Genomic DNA, 19,284 nt, shown 5'->3' on the forward strand with positions numbered 1-19,284 from the left:
ACATACAGTTTGGTCTTTCATACGCTCGTATTGAAGGGGCATTTAACATTTTATTATGGTGTTGTGCCTCTAGCTGACCTCCTGACCCATGCCCCCGCCCTGAGAGAGGGAGATGATTGTCTCGTTAATAGAGCTGTGTGTTGGCTTCTCAGCCTAAGGACTGGTGTTTGGTTGGTGTGTGACTCTGATTGAAAACCCCCAGAGCTCCGAAATTCTCCATTGTGACAAGGTCAAGCCTGTGCCTCTGGTCATCATGACCACTGCACTTTTTGCCGTCTTTAAAAATGACCACCACCACTTTTAGCCCTTAGCTGAGAGGTGGATGAATGACGTCTTTGTCATGTCTCATGCATAGGGTTGGGTACCGAAACGTGGTGCCAATAGGGCACCGGTTCCGACCTAAACGGTAGTAATGAGACCGAATAAGAACGAAAATTTGGGTGCCTTATTTGGGTGCCTGACTTTCCACTCCACTCACCAGCAGGTAACGTTAGCCTAGCTTTAGCTAGCAGCTGGATTAAACAGGTTAAATGCTGACAGCTAACGTTAAACAGTGTAAAGTGTGACTGTATTTCAACAGTCTGCTCTGCAGCAGCAGATGACGACGTCGGAGAAACACAGACGGTGCGTTCACTGAAACTGGTAGCCTACAGCCTCACGGTGCATTCAAAGTTATTGTAAAATACCCTTTTCCCATCTGGTGGTTGTTTTTGTCATTCAACAGCAATTTACTGGTGAAATAAGTTATTGTTTATTATAAGTTATAGTTATTACATTACTATTAAATCATTTAATTTTGACCATATGGCCGTAGTAATAAACAAGTTGTTCTTAAATGTCGCCGACTGTTGTTTAGTACCCTTCTTTTTTTATAACTTTCTTAAAAAGTATCGTTTCAGGCACCGTTTAGGCACCGGCACTGTTTTAAAAGTACCGCTTTAGCACCGGTATCGGGAAAAAACCAAACCATACCCAACCCTACATGCATCATGTATTGTTGTTTTGTCAATGTCACCATTATGTTTACCTTTTAATGTTTAGTGTATGACTGCTGGCTGTCTCTATGTTAGTCCTATGTTACCTGCCTAGGGGCCACAGATGGAAAGTAGTTATTTTAACTAATTCTGGCATATTTACATGGTGTCTTTATACAACAATGTTCATAAATATGCACGGTCCCTATCAAATAAACCATAAAATAAAAATAGCCCTGTTTTAACCCTTGTGTTGCCTTCCCGTCGACCGTGCAACTTTTTGTTTTTTTTGGGTCAAAATTAGGGCTGTCAAACGATTAATTTTTTCTTAATCGCTGAATTTCTATAGTTAATCGCGATTAATCACATGTTTTATCACGTGATTAAAATTCTATTATTTATATTTTAATTTTTTTTTAAATTGAAGTGAGATGAACAAACAGAGAAATATATCTTTTTAGATCAAACAGATGTTGACAACGTTTTCTTTTAGGGACATAATTTGAAATTGGGAAAAATTTGAAGTTGGAAAAAAGGTAATAAATTGCAATATACTGCAGAATATTGCAATATGTTTAAAATCGCAATAATATTGTGTGTGTGTATATATATATATATATATTAGGGCTGTCCTCGACTAAAGAAATTCTTAGTCGACTAACACTTATATGATTTTGTCGATTAATCGATTAGTTGATGTAATCGACAGAGCTGTGCTCTTTGAGAGGTGGTTAAGACTAGAAAAGCACAATATAAATGTAGTTAATTAACCATCTGTAAAACTGACTTTCTCCACAATTAATCCTGCAAAAGCAGCACTTTAAATCTTGTGTTTACCAGAAATGTGCTCATAAGTTTCTTGGAAATAAGTAATTAAGCATGAATAACCATAAAAAATTACTCATCAACTAAAGAAATCTTAGTCGACTAAGACCAAAACGACCGATTAGTCGACTAATCGACTAAGAGGTGGCAGCCCTAATATATATATATATATATATATATATATATATATATATATATATGTATATGTATACACTTTTTGCCGTCTTCAAAAATGACCACCAACACTTTAGCCCTGTTTTAACCCTTGTGTTGCCTTCCCGTCGACCGTGCAACTTTTTGTTTTTCTGGGTCAAAATGTAAACGTTTTTTTCAACATTTTGGACGTCTTTTTCGACACTTTTGTTGCTTTCCCACTCGTGTTTTTGTCACTTTTCCCCCAAAGTTTTTTTCTGCACCTTCTGACGTTTCTGAAGGTTTTGCCGAACATTTTTGTCACTTTTTTTTTTAAAACATTCTTTTATTAAAAAAGAAAAAGCTAATTAAAATGCTATGAAATTGAATTAAAGTTGTGAAGAGCGTTGCAGGGAGCCATCCACGTTATTTCCAACAACAAATGTCTGATATGGACACTTTTTGAACAGTTTTGACAACAGGAAGGTTAAATCCATGTCAACAGCAGCACACTAGCTTCTTGTTAAGAGATTATCAAAACACCAAGATAAACTATGTTTGGCTGAATTTCCTTCTCTGTCTTCTGGGTGATTGAGGCTTGAGGAAACGGCCACAGGCTCTTTGTGCCGTGGAGATAAAGCAGAGATACTCTTGTTGCTCCGAGTCATGATGGCAGCCTTGGTTGTCACAGTTGTCAGGGCATGCAGTTGGCAAATGGTGGTGCGGTTTTGAGGCTGTATTTGCCAACAGCTGCAGTAATTTGCTGTGTTTGGAAGCTCTGAATTCCTCTGGTGGGAGGATGGATGATGGACATGGTTCAAGGCCTTGTTGCTAGGCTTCAAGACCAAAATTTGCATGGCACAATGTGTTTGCGGTGCCCGCTTGTTTGGTGTAACGCAGCGTTGGAGATCAAAAACGCTGGTCTGTCGCTAGGTTTTGCTTTAGCACCTTTGGCTCAAAGGGTCCCTCTTTACATTGACGTTGCTGTACTGGCCCAGTGCCTGATGTGGTCGAGATGATGTCAGAGGCCACCCAGCCTGCCCTCACCGTAGCCACGTGTGGAATGATTGGCATTTGTGCCAGACACTGGTGTTGACAGAATGATTGACTCCCTTTACCATAGGCAGCTGCAGGGGCCGATTTAGTTCCCCGTCATATGAATTTCTCCTGGTGACATTCAAATGTGGCTGTGCCCTGCCTCCATGCATGAGTTTGCTGTCACAGAGAGTTAAGTGCTTAATGTATGTTTACGGTCGTTGTGGATGTGGTAAAAGGAGTTTCTGGCGGTTAGTTGGCAGATGTTGTGGTGTGTTTTGAGGCCAGTTGTGTGGTGTTTTCCCTACCTTTTTTTATAAGGCTTAGGCACAGCACCCAAGCTGTTTTGGGCATCACCTAAAACCTGGTTCACACGGGACGATTTTAAAATTGTCGGCCGATTTTCCAATCCTGAGAGACTCCACACACGGCGATAAAAAATCACGGTCTAACAGTTTTGGTCGTACAGCGTGTGGTACAACACATCACACACCAACCGATCTGACTCCCCAGCATTCCCAGGTCAGACGGGAAATCTCGCAAAATCCCTCGAGATCAAACGTGACTTCAGAGTAAACAATCATGGCGGACGAAGAGGACGCAGTGGCGATAGTTTGTAGTTTGTTTTTAACCGAAAAAAAAACTTTATCAAAAGAAAAGGCGATGGTCAAAGAAGTGGAGACAACGCCAGCATGGACTACACTTGCTCTACTTATGTCCGACGTCCAGCGGACTTTCTGGTGCGCCGTGCCGCCGCCTGTTTTGATGTTGTTTCCCGGTGCTTTCCTCGCCGCCTCGTCACCTCTCTTTCTGATTGGCTACACGCCACAGTCCACAGGCTGCGTGCTCGTTTGTCCCCGGGGGACACCACACACGAGGAGGAATCGGGCCAAAACAATCCAACATGTTGGATATCCCCGATTTGAGATGGGAGCGGTCCCGACGTCCTTCAGAGCAGACGAGAGCAGTCTTAACACACCACACACGGCAGGAACATCTGATCAGATTATTTTACCATAATCGGAGCATCCTTAAGATGGTCAGAAGGGGGGAATCGGGGCTAAAATCAGCCTCATTATCCTGCCGTGTGAACCAGGCTTAACCCAGATGGAATGTAACTAAATGGTTTTTCTCAAATCTAATGGTTGTAGTCATCCCCCAGTGGACTTCTTCAGCAAGTTTTTAGAGGTGCAACGATGAATCGATTAATCGATTTAGTTGTCAACTATTAAATTAATCTCCAACTATTTTGATAATCGATTAATCGTTTGAGTCATAAGATTTCTCTGATTCCAGCTTGTTAAATGTGAATATCTTCTAGTTCCTTCTCTCCTCTGTGACAGTAAACTGAAGATCTTTTGAGTTGTGGACAAAACAAGACATTTGAGGACGTCCTCTTAGGCTTTTTGGGAAACACTGACCCACATTTTTCACCATGTTTTGACATTTTTATAGATCAAACAACTAATCGATTAATCGAGAAAATAATCGACAGATTAATCGACTATGAAAATAATCGTTAGTTGCAGCCCTACAAGTTTTGTCTTTAAACGTTTTTAGCTCCAGCTTTTACAACGTTTAAGAAACAGATATGGTAATAATAATGGTCAAAAATGATTTGAAATTGCATTTTCTTTCATTTAAAAAACCGTAACATTTTCTTGAGGAAGGGCCCCTAAACCTCTGCATGCTCCACAGGTCCCTATAGGTTCTTAGAAAGCTTTAGTAAGTTGGTGCTGATCTGGTCAACCATCCATCCTGTCGGCCGTCCTGCGAGGGGATCAGATCAGATTCCCTCTGGAACGTGCCTTGTTCCACTTCAAACAGGAGGACATAATCCTCTTACGGACACGCTCGTTCCACTTGTACTTTGCGTGAGTGTGTCCGTGTCCCCGGGCAAAATCTCGAGAGAACGCCAAAGCCTCTCGGGTGTGTTTTCTGCCATCCTGTCCAGATGCCTCGGCCCGGTCTGCCCTCCTCCTCCGTCTCTATATCTACTCTTTCTGGTGTCATTGATCCAAGCCACCAGCTGGTCTGGGGGTGGCCTGATCTCATTTACCCCCAAAGAGGAGCCTGTTTGTGGGCAGACGGCCCATCATGGAGATGATCCAGCAGCTCTTCATGTTACAAATTAGCCTTAGTTTCTCTGTTGCCTCTCTGTTGGGTCCCCTGTCTCTCTCTCTCTGCCTCCCCCCCTGCCTTTATCCCCTTTATTGTCACTCCTATCTCTCTTATCTCCCAGGGGAGAGAGCTAACAGCATCAGAGGAACCTGGCGGACTAATGCACTTCCTCTGTCTGTCTGTCTCTGTTCCTTCTCATCTGTGGAGCTGCTAGCCTGCCTCCCCACTTTCTCCTGTGTGATCAATATCCACCCAGTTGAGCTCTGCGCTGCCCTGCTGGCCGTCCCTGCAGCCGGTGGAGCTCAGCCAGGCTGCAGCAGGGCTCTCGCTGTTGTTTGTAGTCTGGCTTCTCTGTTTCGGGGCTGACGGACCCCTCTCATCCTGCCTCCCACACGGTATTGTCTAGTTTCTGGGACATACTGAGGCCTCTGTTACTGCTGTGTGTCCCTCCCTTGTTCTTTCTTGTCTTACTTGGGCTTTCCCTCTGCCCCCCCTCTCCTTCTCTTTCCCTGTAGCTACTGTGTACTGTTTTAGGGCAGTCAAGGCCGACTGTACAAGATTAGCATCTCTCTTTGTCCAGGGTTAACAAGCTCTGTCATGTGTTAATCTGCCTGTCCCCAGGAGGCCGAGTTTCTCCGCGCCGGGATGCACCATGGGAAGGACAGGGTTTTGAGTGTTGGTACGTGTGTTTTGTGTGTATCAGCTTGTTTGGTGTTTGTAGGAAGGAAGGGGGGTGGTGTAAACACAATGCATAGCCCGAAACTGTGACGGCATTGGCATTCTCTGCCAATCTTTGCGGCAGGCATGCTCGCCTTTTTGCTGATTCGTTGTCTTGTTACAGTGAGAGAATGTAAATAACAAAGAGGTGTATTTTTTTATAGTCCTGTAATCCTGCCCTGCAAGTTTTCACTTCTTAAGTGCGACGCTCTAAAGAGTCCTCAGGATTAGTGCCAGCCTTTCTGGTCACATGTTTCTGTGATCCAGGTGTCTGTCGCACAATCTGTCGCTCTTTCGTGCCAGCAGCCAAGTAAACAAGAAGAAAAAAGACTTGTTTTTTCCTTCCAGCGGGTCCTTTGTTCTGCCTCAGTTTGTCTTATTGAGCATCCCAGTATCTCATTGACTCACTGGAAGTCAATTGACAGGGATGACTATGTCTATACACCTTTAAGGAGTTCACTTGACAATCAGCAGGAGAGAAGACTGGCGTGTTTGTTTGTTGTGGCCCCGCTGTGTGCAAGAGGTAAGTCTGGATAATTAATGGTATCAGTGGCCACATTTCTCTTCTCAAATTTTTGTTTATGTCTTCATACCGAAGTAAGTTTCCATCCACCTGATTGGAAATGTCAGAAAAATGCTCTCCGGCGACCGTGGTGCAGAGGACAGAAAATCTGAGTTGATAGAAATATTGATCTGCGTTACCTTCAATTATCACCGCACGCTGACAGCAATCAAAGAGCAGCTGCGAGTGCTTTAGTGCCTCTAAGGCTGCATGCAGAGTGCCCTATAATATTGGTGAAGGTCGATGGGGCTGTATAAAGCCTGAAGGGAAGACCTCACCTCCTCTGTATGTTTATTTCAGTTAATATTCTCCTAACAAGACGTTAGAATTCAACACGGTAGTAAAGCACAGGGCTTTTTATACTGTAGTAAAGGTGCATATACAACTTTGTTCTGTATATATCATAAATCAATCTCCATCCTGATGTAAAAAAAGGACACTTGGTTGCATAATTTGCCCGATGTTTTGACATTTGCTCACAGCTGTGTTCAACATTTTGATGGAAACCTACTTTGTTGTGTCTCTTGGTTTCTCCCTCCCTCTCTCATCCTCTCTCCCCTGCTCGCTCATCCCTCCCTCCCACAGTCTCTGGGGAACGCCCTGCGGAGCAGCACGCTTTGTTTGGAGTTTATTTGTGTGCAGGACAGAGGCGGGATCCTGACCTCAGGTCGGGAGGGTTTAGGGAACGTGTGAGCTGTGATTAGCATCGAGGCAGCTCTGGTAACCCCCAGCTGGATTCAACTGGGTGTCACGTACCCTCAGCACCCCTCATCCGACTCCCACACGACACATACAGTTAACTCGCTGCTACTTGCAATGCACCGATCTGCAACGCTGTGAAACCTGCCAGTTTACACCAACAAGACGGGACAAGACTGGAGGTGTGAATCCTCACTGATCACGATGGGTCAAATACATTTTTCTATTAAAGCCATATGGCATATTTAATTCATAGCTTTTCAAGCTCCAAAACCTTCTGCAGCGCTCTGACACTAAATAAATTGGATACATAAAACTACAGCACTGAGCACATGGCACTACCAGAATATGTCAACAGAAAGGTTGTTAGGCATACATTAAATTGTAAACAGAAATAATCGATTATGGCCCGGCCGATTATCGATGCAGCATCGTCCACGTCCACGATTCAATGCATCGATTATTTGATAAATTTCAACACCTCTAGACTGCATCATCCCCATGGCATCGACTCTTTCTACGTCCGTTCTAACGTCCGACTTTTCAGGCTTTTTTGTAGCTGGATATAATTTGTAGCGTCTTAAAATATGAACGTGGATAGGGATAGTATGGTACTTGCTACAGTTGCATTTCTAGTAGGGAAAGTAGTTTCTAAAGGGACAGCTTTGTTCTAACTCCTCTCCCTCTCTTCAGTCACTCTCTAGCTCGTTGGACCGCATATCATGCTTGTTAAACCTCTGTCTAAAACGCTGCCATTTTGACAGTTTGAAATATAGAAATAAAATGTAATATGGATCATTTTAGTTCTGTAGTTTGTAGCTGACTTGACCAGCTGACTTCTCTATCAGCTGTTCTTCTGTTGAAACAGGAGACGTCTCTTACATCTAAAACACGCCCTTGGGGATTGGACCAGCTGAGTCACAGCGACAGATTAATACTTACCGTAGAGAGAGAGAGAGAGAGAGAGAGAGAGAGAGAGAGAGGGAGAGGGGTAGAGAGAGAGGGGGAGAGAGAGAGAGAGAGAGAGAGAGAGGGGGAGAGAGACACAGAGAGGGGGAGAGAGACACAGAGAGAGAGAGACAGAGAGGGGGAGAGAGAGAGGGGGAGAGAGAGACACAGAGAGAGAGAGAGAGAGAGAGAGACACACAGAGAGAGAGAGAGAGAGACAGACAGACAGAGAGAGACAGACAGACAGAGAGAGAGAGACACACACAGAGAGAGAGACAGAGAGAGAGAGAGACAGAGAGAGAGAGAGAGAGAGAGAGACAGAGAGAGAGACAGAGAGAGAGAGAGAGACAGAGAGAGAGAGAGCTATGAAAGCTTATCCTGGACTGCTGTTACATAACTTAACAATGAGTCCTTAAAGAGAAAGCTTATTTTATAGACAAAATGGGATTATTTGACAGAGTACAGTCTAATATTTCATTGACTGTGGAGATAACTCTGTATTTCGTGTGCTCTACCTGTTCAGACAGTGCGTGTCTGTGATTGATGGTGGCTGTTGCAGCTGTTTGTCTGTCGCTGGTGTCCTGCCAAGATTTGGCTGAGAGTAAATGCAACATTCAGCAGTGTGGCGTCTCAGCTGCATATCTTTACGTTTGATCCAGTTCTTTGAGGAGTAAAGATGTCTCTCTCTCTGTCTGTCTGTCTGTCTGTCTGTCTGTCCCTTTAACACTCATCTTCCTCAACACCGTTTAGGAGTAATGTTATGCTGGTCTTAATCCCACCTTTTTAGTTGCTGATTTTCTAACAGTTACAACGTGATATCATGGCTTTGCGTAAACATACACGGCACTTTCCTAAAGCCAATTGGCGTGTTATCATTATGCATTTTGAGCTATCTGCGTGTATGTGTACGCTGTATACAGCGGACGGCAGTCTGCAACGTCACAGCGTAGAGCTGGGCAATATATCGATATTATTTTGTGAAAGCACCAATAGTCAACACTACAATATTGTTGCGGTATCGATATCGAGGTATTTGGTCAAAAATATTGTAATATTTGACGATATTTTTATACTACTCGCTACGGCGTCAATTCACACGCAATCACAAGGTAATGTAAGTCAATGGAGGCCAAACGGCGTTGATGAACACGCTAAAAAGCGAGTATGCGTCTTGATAACACGCCAGTAATGGCATACGCCATTTCATGACATCAGTCTGGACAGTTCATCTCAGCTTACAATGTTAAATCTTTCTTTTTGGCATTCACATTGAAGTTTCTTCTAGTTTTTCTTCTAGTGTCTTCTCTCATCTGTGATAGTAAACTAAATATGTTGGAGTTGTGGACAAAAATGTACATTTAAGAACCATTTTCTGACATTTTAGAGACCAAACAACTACGATTAATCGAGAAAATAATCAACGGATAAATCCACAATGAAATAATCTGTAGTTGCAGACTGTTAGCTCTTTTTGAAATTTAAAACATACTTATTTTTGGTCAGACTAAATTGTACTATTTTTAGTAAGAAAAAAAATGCATTTGAAAAAAATATATAGAAACCATGGGTGTGAGTATCCCTAAATGTGGGGGAGAGTTGAGTGACACTACTGTTGTTTGTTTGGAGAAGGCTGAATAGACTCAGTCTCAGGCCCCACGCCAGCATGGGGCATCTTAAATCTGACATTCTCAAAGAGGAGGAGTGATAAACACACACACACACACACACACACACACACACACACACACACACACATACATACAAGTACACACGCGCACACACACACACACACACACACACACATACACACACACACACACACACACACACACACACATACATACATACAAGTACACATGCGCACACACACACACACACACACACACACACACACACACACACACACATACATACAAGTACACATGCGCACACACACACACACACACACACACACATACATACAAGTACACATGCGCACACACACACACACACACACACACACATACATACAAGTACACATGCGCACACACACACACACACACACACACACACACACACACCATAATCTGACATTCTCAAAGAGGAGTGATAAACACACACACACACACACACACACACACACACACACACATACATACAAGTACACATGCGCACACACACACACACACACACACACACACACACATACACACACACACACACACACACACATACATACATACAAGTACACGTGCGCACACACACACACACACACACACACACATACATACAAGTACACATGCGCACACACACACACACACACACACACACACACACACACACACACACACACACACATACATACAAGTACACATGCACACGCACACACACACACACACATACATACAAGTACACATGCGCACACACACACACACACACCATAATCTGACATTCTCAAAGAGGAGTGATAAACACACACACACACACACACACACACACACACACACACACACACACACACATACAAGTGTACACACACACACACACACACACACACATACAAGTACACACACACACACACACACACACACACATACATACAAGTACACAAGTGTACACACACACACACACACACACACACACACACACACATCAAAAACACACACACAGACACAAGTACACACACACACACACACACACACACACACACACACACACACACACACGTAAACACATACACAAGTACACACACATACAAGTAGACACACACATACACACACACACACACACACAGACACACACACACACACCAACACACACATAGACACACACACCCCTTCACATTCAGTCCTTTTTGTTCTCAGTCACAAGTCTAACTGCGTCAGATCTGAGGCCCCTTGCATCACCCATCAGCCATCAGCCATCAGCCCACTCGGCCATGTGCAGCGATGCCCTGAGCCGGAGAGCCGTAAATTATTGAAGCAGCGCTGCTTAAATCTTGCAGAGTTGTGCTTCTCGAAGTTTGGAGCTGTGTACATGATAACAAGAAAGGAAGAACTAAAAGATCAGACTGATGTCCAATATATAGATATGTACAAGTAAAAAGAAACGTAAGCATGTTCTTGTTAATTGTTCTCCAATCAAGGATAATAAAGGTATTACACGGATATTATGAAAGGAATTTTAGAAAAAAATCAAATTTTGTCTTTTTATGGTTTGATTGATTTAAGTAAATTGGATCATATCAGTCAGCAAAGGAAAGGACGTTTAACCAATCACAGGCGGCCACACTTTGTTGTCTTTGTGAGAGAGCAATATATACGTTTTAAGTTAAATGGTGAACAATCAGTTTCCCAAAAAGCCCAAGAGGACGTCCTCAAATGTCTTGTTTTGTCCACAACTCAAAGATCTTCAGTTTACTGTCCCAGAGGAGAGAAGAAACTAGAAAATATTCACATTTAACAAGCTGGAATCAGAGAGCTTTTACGTTTTTACATAAAAATGACTCAAGTCGATTCATTGATTATCAAAATGGTTGGCAATTAATTTAGTAGTTGACCACTAAACAATGAAACGATTACTTGTTGCAGCTCTAATCATGAGTAGGGTTGGGTACCGAAACCTGGTTCCACTATGGAATCGGTTCCCACGCAACCGGTAGGAATCGGACCGGATTAGAGCGCAAATTTCGGTTCCTCATTTCAGTTGCTCGATGGTGTTTTAAGCCCCCAACGTCTCCTTCCAGGCAGCACTGCGACCGTTGACTTCAAGGCACCTAACCCTAACCCTAACCATTGCCTAATCCTAGTGCCAGGCAGCGCTGCCTGGAAGACGACGTTGGGGGCTTAAAACACTGATAAACATTTCAGTTCCACTTAGGGCTGGGCGATAAATCGATTTTATCGATTAACTCGAATGTGTAGTTAACGTCGATTTGTTAAAATGAAAATCGATTTTCTCCTTAACATCCGCCGACGCTCCCCTCTGGGCTCCCATAGCTCCGAATGGGCTCAGCCTTCGCCCCACGCGTTTGCCATAGAGATACACAAACAACATGGCAGCAACAGGGACTAACATTAAATCTTTTCTTAACTAGTAGTTTCATTACTTACTTATCCGTAATCTCCGCCGAAATGACCGGCAGCTCGCGGTGCTCTGTCCCCAGCTGAGAGTCACCTATTCTCGGATAACTGAACCACCAGCTACCGCTGACCTAAAGGACCACCATGCGGGGCACCAGAGGCGGTGTTGAGGAACTCTTTTGCGGCTCAACACATCTACTAAATGCCGCTGATACGACTGAGCTGTGACGGAGGTCTGTAGCGGCTTAAACAACTAGCAGTCGCCGCTCTGTAGCACGGAGCTCCTCTTCGCCGTTTCTTTCTACCGCTAGTTACTACTAGGAGCTTGCTACAGGTATGCTACATTCAAGAGACCATGGGATGTTAATGTACGTTACTCAGCAACAGGTGAAAATAGGGGCAAGGTTGCGCAATAACGTTAAAATGATTTGAACTTTACCTGTATGTGTGAAAACAGCTTTATCTCACGCATCCGTTTGTTTGTTGTTGAATATATAGCCCCCCCCCCCATCCAAAAAAAGGGAAAACACTCAAACCAATTTATATTTCCACAAAATTGGCATGAATAATCATAATGGTATACATGGCCCATGTGTGTGCATGTGTGTGAGTCAAAACAAAATAAAGTTAAAACTAGTTTTGAACAATTTCTTTGTCATCTGCAGATTGATTTTAAGTAGGGGGAGAAAAAAATCGATTTAAATCTTAAATCGGATTTTTTCGGAAAAAATCGAGGATTTTATTTTTAGGTCATATCGCCCAGCCCTAGTTCCACTTAATGTGTCGACTGAAATAAAAATATTTTCCTTCCAGCGCTCCGAAACGGACGTAAAAATATCACACTTATTATATATTTAAGTACTTTAAACCGTTAATATATTGTTAAATTTAAATAACTAGTTTCCTAATCCTAATTTAGGATTTTTTATAGCAGTGGGGGCAGGTCTGTCCGACAACCAATTTAAAAGACTACATTGTGCGTCTGTCTTATTTCTGATACCGTGGCGGCAGAAATTTTGCCATGGCGGGTCGCCACTACAAAATCAACATAGAGGAAACACTGCCTAGTATTAGAGGCGATATAACTGACTTATGTTACACAGCTAATCATGAGATGTGCTTTGTAAATGCTCCCCTGGCCGTGTCAGAGAAAAGAGGATGGTAGATTAGTGATGTCAAAGAGCAACCACCGCAGTGCCGTATCTTGTGTTTGCTGCTTGTAGAGATGAAAGCATGTCAGTTACAGGGCCGGAGGCCAATGACTGCTCGTTAAAAATGCCTTAACCCTCCTGTTGGCCTCGGGTCAAATTTGACCTATTTTTTTCTTTAATGAAATTGTCCAAAAAAGTAACGTGGATGGTTCCCTACAATGCTCTTCACAAGTAAAGTAAATGATCAGTTCACTACTTTGATTGAATTTGGTTTTATTCAATTTTATAGCATTGAAAAAAAGAAAAAAAAATATAACAATGTTGAAAAAAAGTCACAAAAATGTCAGAAAAAGCTTCAAAAACATAAAAAAAAAAACAGACAAAAACATCAGTAAAAAGCTTCAAAAATGTCAGTGATAAAAACGTCAAAAAAGTGACAAAAACATCGGGAACCGCGACGAGTTTTAATTTTAAATTTTGACCCAGAAAAACCAAAAGTTGCACGGTGGACGGGAAGACAAGACAAGGGTTAAAAACCAGACCCTCGTCTTTGCTCGAATGCTCTATCTTCTTACGGAGACATTAGTATAAAATATAAAAAAGGAGCACAAAACGCAGTAATGTAATAACAATAACTTATAACAATGACTTATTTCACCAGTAAATTGCTGGTAAACGACAAAAACAACCACCAGATGGGAAAAGGGTCTTTTACAATAACTTTGAATGCACCACGAAGCTGGCGAGTTTCAAGTGAACGCACCGTCAGTGTTGTTGTTCAGACAGCGTCAGCTGCAGTCAGACTATTACGTCCCGCTGTTGGAATCCTCTACAGGGAAATACAGTCCCACTTTACACCGCTTAACGTAAGCTGTCAGCATTTCAACCGTTGGGTTTAATCCAGCTACTAGCTAACGGTAACGTAGCGTCCCGTGCAGCGATGCTTCTGAGAAAAAAAAAAAGGCAGGCACCGAAATGTTCGTTCTTATTTGGTCTCGTTACTACCGTTTACGTCAGAACCGGTGCCCTATTGGCACCGCGTTTCGGTGCCCAACCCTAGTCTTGAATGATTCTATCAAGCTGACACAGGTCCGTGTCTGCATCAGCAGAGTGTTACATCGGCCTCAAAAGCTCACTTTCTTTTTGCATCTTTTCTACCGTCTCCGCTGCCCCTCCCCCACTGCATCCTCCCCCCACAATCCCTCTCTTTGACTACTATTTAGAGTAGGCCCTGAGGATAGAAGAAGGCTCACAGAATGCACATGTTCGTGTGTACACTGTTGTGTTCTGTGAAAGCACAGCCGACTTTTCTACCACAGCGATTCGTGCACGGCTTTGGACGGACCTGCAAGGCAAGGCAACTTTATTTAACATTAAACATTAAAAAGCAAAGAGCAAGATAGAAAATAAAAAATAAAGTGAAATATTGACGAATACAAATATTATACAAGATGAAATACAAGAATAAAATTCACAGTTCAGTATAAAATTAATATGAAATAAAATAGAAGAATAAAATTAACAGTTCAAGAATTAGGCAACATCAAAAAGATAGGTCTTCAGCCTTAATTTAAAAGAGCTGAGAGTCGCAGCTGACCTGCAGCTTTCTGGACGTTTGTTCCAAATATATGGAGCGTAAAACCTTAACGCTGCTTCCCCCTGTTTAGTTCTGACTCTGGGGACAACAAGCAGACCTGTCCCAGACCACCTGAGAGGTCTGGGGGGGTCATAGTGTAGTAGACCTGTCCCAGACCACCTGAGAGGTCTGGGGGGGTCATAGTGTAGTAGACCTGTCCCAGACCACCTGAGAGGTCTGGGTGGGTCATAGTGTAGTGGACCTGACCCAGACCACCTGAGAGGTCTGGGTGGGTCATAGTGTAGTGGACCTGTCCCAGACCACCTGAGAGGTCTGGGTGGGTCATAGTGTAGTGGACCTGACCCAGACCACCTGAGAGGTCTGGGTGGGTCATAGTGTAGTGGACCTGTCCCAGACCACCTGAGAGGTCTGGGGGGGGGTCATAGTGTAGTAGACCTGTCCCAGACCACCTGAGAGGTCTGGGTGGGTCATAGTGTAGTAGACCTGACCCAGACCACCTGAGAGGTCTGGGGGGGTCATAGTGTAGTGGACCTGTCCCAGACCACCTGAGAGGTCTGGGTGGGTCATAGTGTATTGGACCTGACCCAGACCACCTGAGAGGTCTGGGGGGGTCATAGTGTAGTGGACCTGACCCAGACCACCTGAGAGGTCTGGGTGGGTCATAGTGTATTGGACCTGTCCCAGACCACCTGAGAGGTCTGGGGGGGGGTCATAGTGTAGTAGACCTGTCCCAGACCACCTGAGAGGTCTGGGTGGGTCATAGTGTAGCGGACCTGTCCCAGACCACCTGAGAGGTCTGGGGGGGGGGTCATAGTGTAGTAGACCTGTCCCAGACCACCTGAGAGGTCTGGGTGGGTCATAGTGTAGCGGACCTGTCCCAGACCACCTGAGAGGTCTGGGGGGGGGTCATAGTGTAGTAGACCTGTCCCAGACCACCTGAGAGGTCTGGGTGGGTCATAGTGTAGTGGACCTGTCCCAGACCACCTGAGAGGTCTGGGGGGGGGTCATAGTGTAGTAGACCTGTCCCAGACCACCTGAGAGGTCTGGGTGGGTCATAGTGTAGCGGACCTGTCCCAGACCACCTGAGAGGTCTGGGTGGGTCATAGTGTAGCGGACCTGTCCCAGACCACCTGAGAGGTCTGGGTGGGTCATAGTGTAGCGGACCTGTCCCAGACCACCTGAGAGGTCTGGGGGGGGGTCATAGTGTAGTAGACCTGACCCAGACCACCTGAGAGGTCTGGGTGGGTCATATTTTGAAGTCTATTCTTTGAGGCACAGGAAGCCAGTGTAAAGACTTGAGAACTGGAGTGATGTGATCCACTTTCTTGGTCTTAGTGAGGACTGGAGCAGCAGCGTTCTGAATCAGCTGCAGCTGTCTGAGTGATTTTTTAGGGAGACCTGTAAGGACACTATTACAATAATCAAGTCTACTAAAAATAAAAGCATGGCCAAGTTTTTCTAAGTCCTGCTGAGACATAAGTCCTTTAACCCTTGATATATGTTTAAGGTGGTAATAGGCTGACTTTGTTATTGTCTTAATGTGGCTGTTGAAATTCAGGTCTGAGTCCATGACTACACTTAGGTTTTTTGCTTTGTCTGTTAGGTAGGTTGGCTTGAGGTTAGAGTTTAGATTCTCGACCCGAGCCCGACCCGAGCCAGACCGGACCTCGGGTCGTTATTTTCCGCCACATCCTCGGGCCGGGCCGGGCCCGAGCCGGACCCTTGATCAAGCAATTTTTTTTTTTTTTTTTAATCCATTACCTTATTATCCTATTTGGGTGGGGAGAAAGCTATGCCATAATTAGAAATATTATAAATATATATATATATATATATATATATATATAGGCTATATAAAAGTAACAAATGTGTACAAAAGTTAGGCTGCAGTTACAAAATGCAGCACTTCATGCGCGGAGTCTCCTCCTCTCACACGCATCACACCGGGAGCTTGAAGATGTAAAGAAAAAAAGAAAAACAGGAGAATTAACTTTGAGCAAGTGTGGAGGAAAGTCGGAGGTATGGAAGCAGTTTAAACAAGTCGTGGGCAGTGACAACAATATGTTGTTCATCATTGTTTCTTTTTTTACGTTTCTTCATTCAGATCCATTTGCGATCCGTTCCATTCTGAACTAACAGCAGTTTCCAGCTTCGTCCTTGTTGTATTATTCTAAACAGAGTTCTGCAGTTCAAACAACTCTGAATTGTAGTTGAGAACGTCAGTTATAACGGCCCACGTGTTAAAAAATTGTCAGGTTTAAATCGGGCTCGGGCTCATAATTACAGTTAATGTGTCGGGCCGGGCCGGGCTCGGACGCAACGTGCTCGGGCTCGGGCAGGTTCGGGCTTGATTTTTTGGGCCGATCTAAGCTCTACTTGAGGTGAGTGAACGAGCCGGAGCACTTTGATTTCGGCCTTTGTGTAGAGAAGGGGAAAAGTCTTTTGTTTCTCACCGACAGTGGATGTGACCAGACGTGAACACGCAGCAGCACTACCCGAGAGCAAATTCATCACAATAATTACGGTCAATATTGAAATCACGATTATTCAACACGATTACTCGTTGACATTTGATAAAAACAAACCGTAGGAACAGTTACACGAACCAACAGTGAAAACACCTTGAACCGTGAAATTTGCCATTAATACTTTTCCCATTTGAACTTTTTGAATTCCCCTTAAAATAGATAATATCAAAAATATGTTTAAATGAAAAAAATATGTAATGTTGAGTGAGTTTAGCCTTCGGGAGGAGGCGAAAGTGTGCGTGTCATTCAGAACACAAGACAAAATAAGAGTTAACTTGCAAAACGTAATGTGCAAAAAATAAAATGACATTGTTTTTGTGACCAAAATCGAAATTGCGGCCAAAATTCGACTAATTGCATAGCCCTAACTTAACGTTTAGCTCAATAACCCGAGTTGCGGCTTCTTAATTTTAATGTGCATAATGAAACTGAAAAATTCAGAAATGTGGTATTTTCCTGTTGGCAGTTCTTTAAATGTAAGCTCCTGCTGTGTTATAAACAGGCATGTTTAGACACACACACACACACACACACACACACACACACACACACACACACACACACACACACACACACAGTGGTAGATTGTACTTGGTGCAAAAAGGGGGTCAAAGTAGCAGTTTTCTGTTTAAATATGCTGATGACCTGATTATTCAAAAATGGCATTTTAATGTCTAGACAGTAAGAAAAGCTTAGATCTCTCAGTGGAGCTGGATGCCTTCCAGTTATTGACAGTAAAGGCTTGAACACTGTTGTGTGTCAGGGACACACACACACACACACACACACACACACACATTTTGCGTGTGTCCCAGTGTGGGTAGTAGGAAGGTATGATGCCTCGGAGGATGATTTCACCTTGCAGAGCTGGCTTGCCCATCATTAGCTTACTGCCTGAGGCCCATTAAGTATAATTAAAATGTCAACAACTGACATCACAAAAAAGCATTGCCCTAAAAGAAATGCAACACAAAATCATTTTAATAATATTTATATAAAAACAAGAAAGGCACCTTGTATGAGATAACATTAAAATGTCAAGTAATGGAAAATCTAAACTGCACGCTGAACTGAGCTATACAATACAGTAATTACAGTACATAAGTAAGACATCCACTCTTATATATATATATATATATATATACTGTGTTTAAGTAAGAAGATGGATACACTTCACGTTTAAACACGTATGACATTAAACCCAGTAGAAACAAAGGCTATTAAGTTCAATGTAGTCTATAAAAATGCATTGTTAATGCTCAGACTGTGTGTGTGTGTGTGTGTGTCTGTCTGTCTGTCTCTCTGTGTCTGTCTCTCTGTGTGTGTGTCTGTCTCTGTGTGTGTGTGTGTGTGTGTGTGTGTGTGTGTGTGTGTGTGTGTTTTGCGGCTCGTATTCGTATGCTTTTCTTTGTTCTCAGTTACTGTGTAGCTCATCATTCAGGCTTGCAGGGAATTTGGAGTGGGATGCTGCTTGGAAGCTGCAACCACAGGACTCGGACACATTTGTGAAGGCCAACAAACACATTTTTGCAAAGTCAACTACATTCAAAAATGTACCGAAAACAATCTGGCAAACCTGGGGGATACCGGCGCGAGACTCCCACTCCACTTCCATGCTACTCTCTTCTATCTCCAGCTATTGTTTTTAAATGTGAAGACTGCAGCCTGTTGAAGTAGTCATTCTCCTACAGATCCTTTGTGTGTATTTGTTTGTCGCTCGGGCCACAGGAGGACAGCTGACCGGCTGATTGATCTGATGTTGTTTGACCAGCAATTCTCTTCAGATTAGGCAATTTAATGTTCTAAACATTTCACGCCGTGCACACACTGTGCCTGAGTGTTTTGAAATGGACCTAATGTAGCTGACAAAGCCATCTGTTTGGAATCAGTGTGCACTAACTGACAAGCCGTTGTGTCCCTTATGGGTTGCAAAT

The 19,284-nt window shown here is 43.5% G+C and overlaps 1 protein-coding gene across 4 annotated transcripts in view; it reads left to right on the top strand.

Annotated features, from left to right (window-relative positions):
* The window catches only part of wu:fb95e10 (nucleolar protein dao-5), a 57,858-nt gene that overhangs the window by 4,150 nt on the left and 34,424 nt on the right, over positions 1 to 19,284 (top strand). The window contains exon 1 of one of the 4 annotated variants that reach the window (XM_035996527.1): positions 6,070 to 6,327. The exons of the other annotated variants lie outside the window; for them this stretch is intronic. The gene's annotated coding sequence lies outside the window, so the exon portion shown is untranslated. Of the gene's footprint in view, positions 1 to 6,069; positions 6,328 to 19,284 lie in introns of those variants that run through there. 4 annotated transcript variants of the gene reach the window in all.

This window comes from Sander lucioperca, chromosome 21 (genome assembly GCF_008315115.2).
Source record: "Sander lucioperca isolate FBNREF2018 chromosome 21, SLUC_FBN_1.2, whole genome shotgun sequence".
Taxonomy (NCBI): Eukaryota; Metazoa; Chordata; class Actinopteri; order Perciformes; family Percidae; genus Sander; species Sander lucioperca.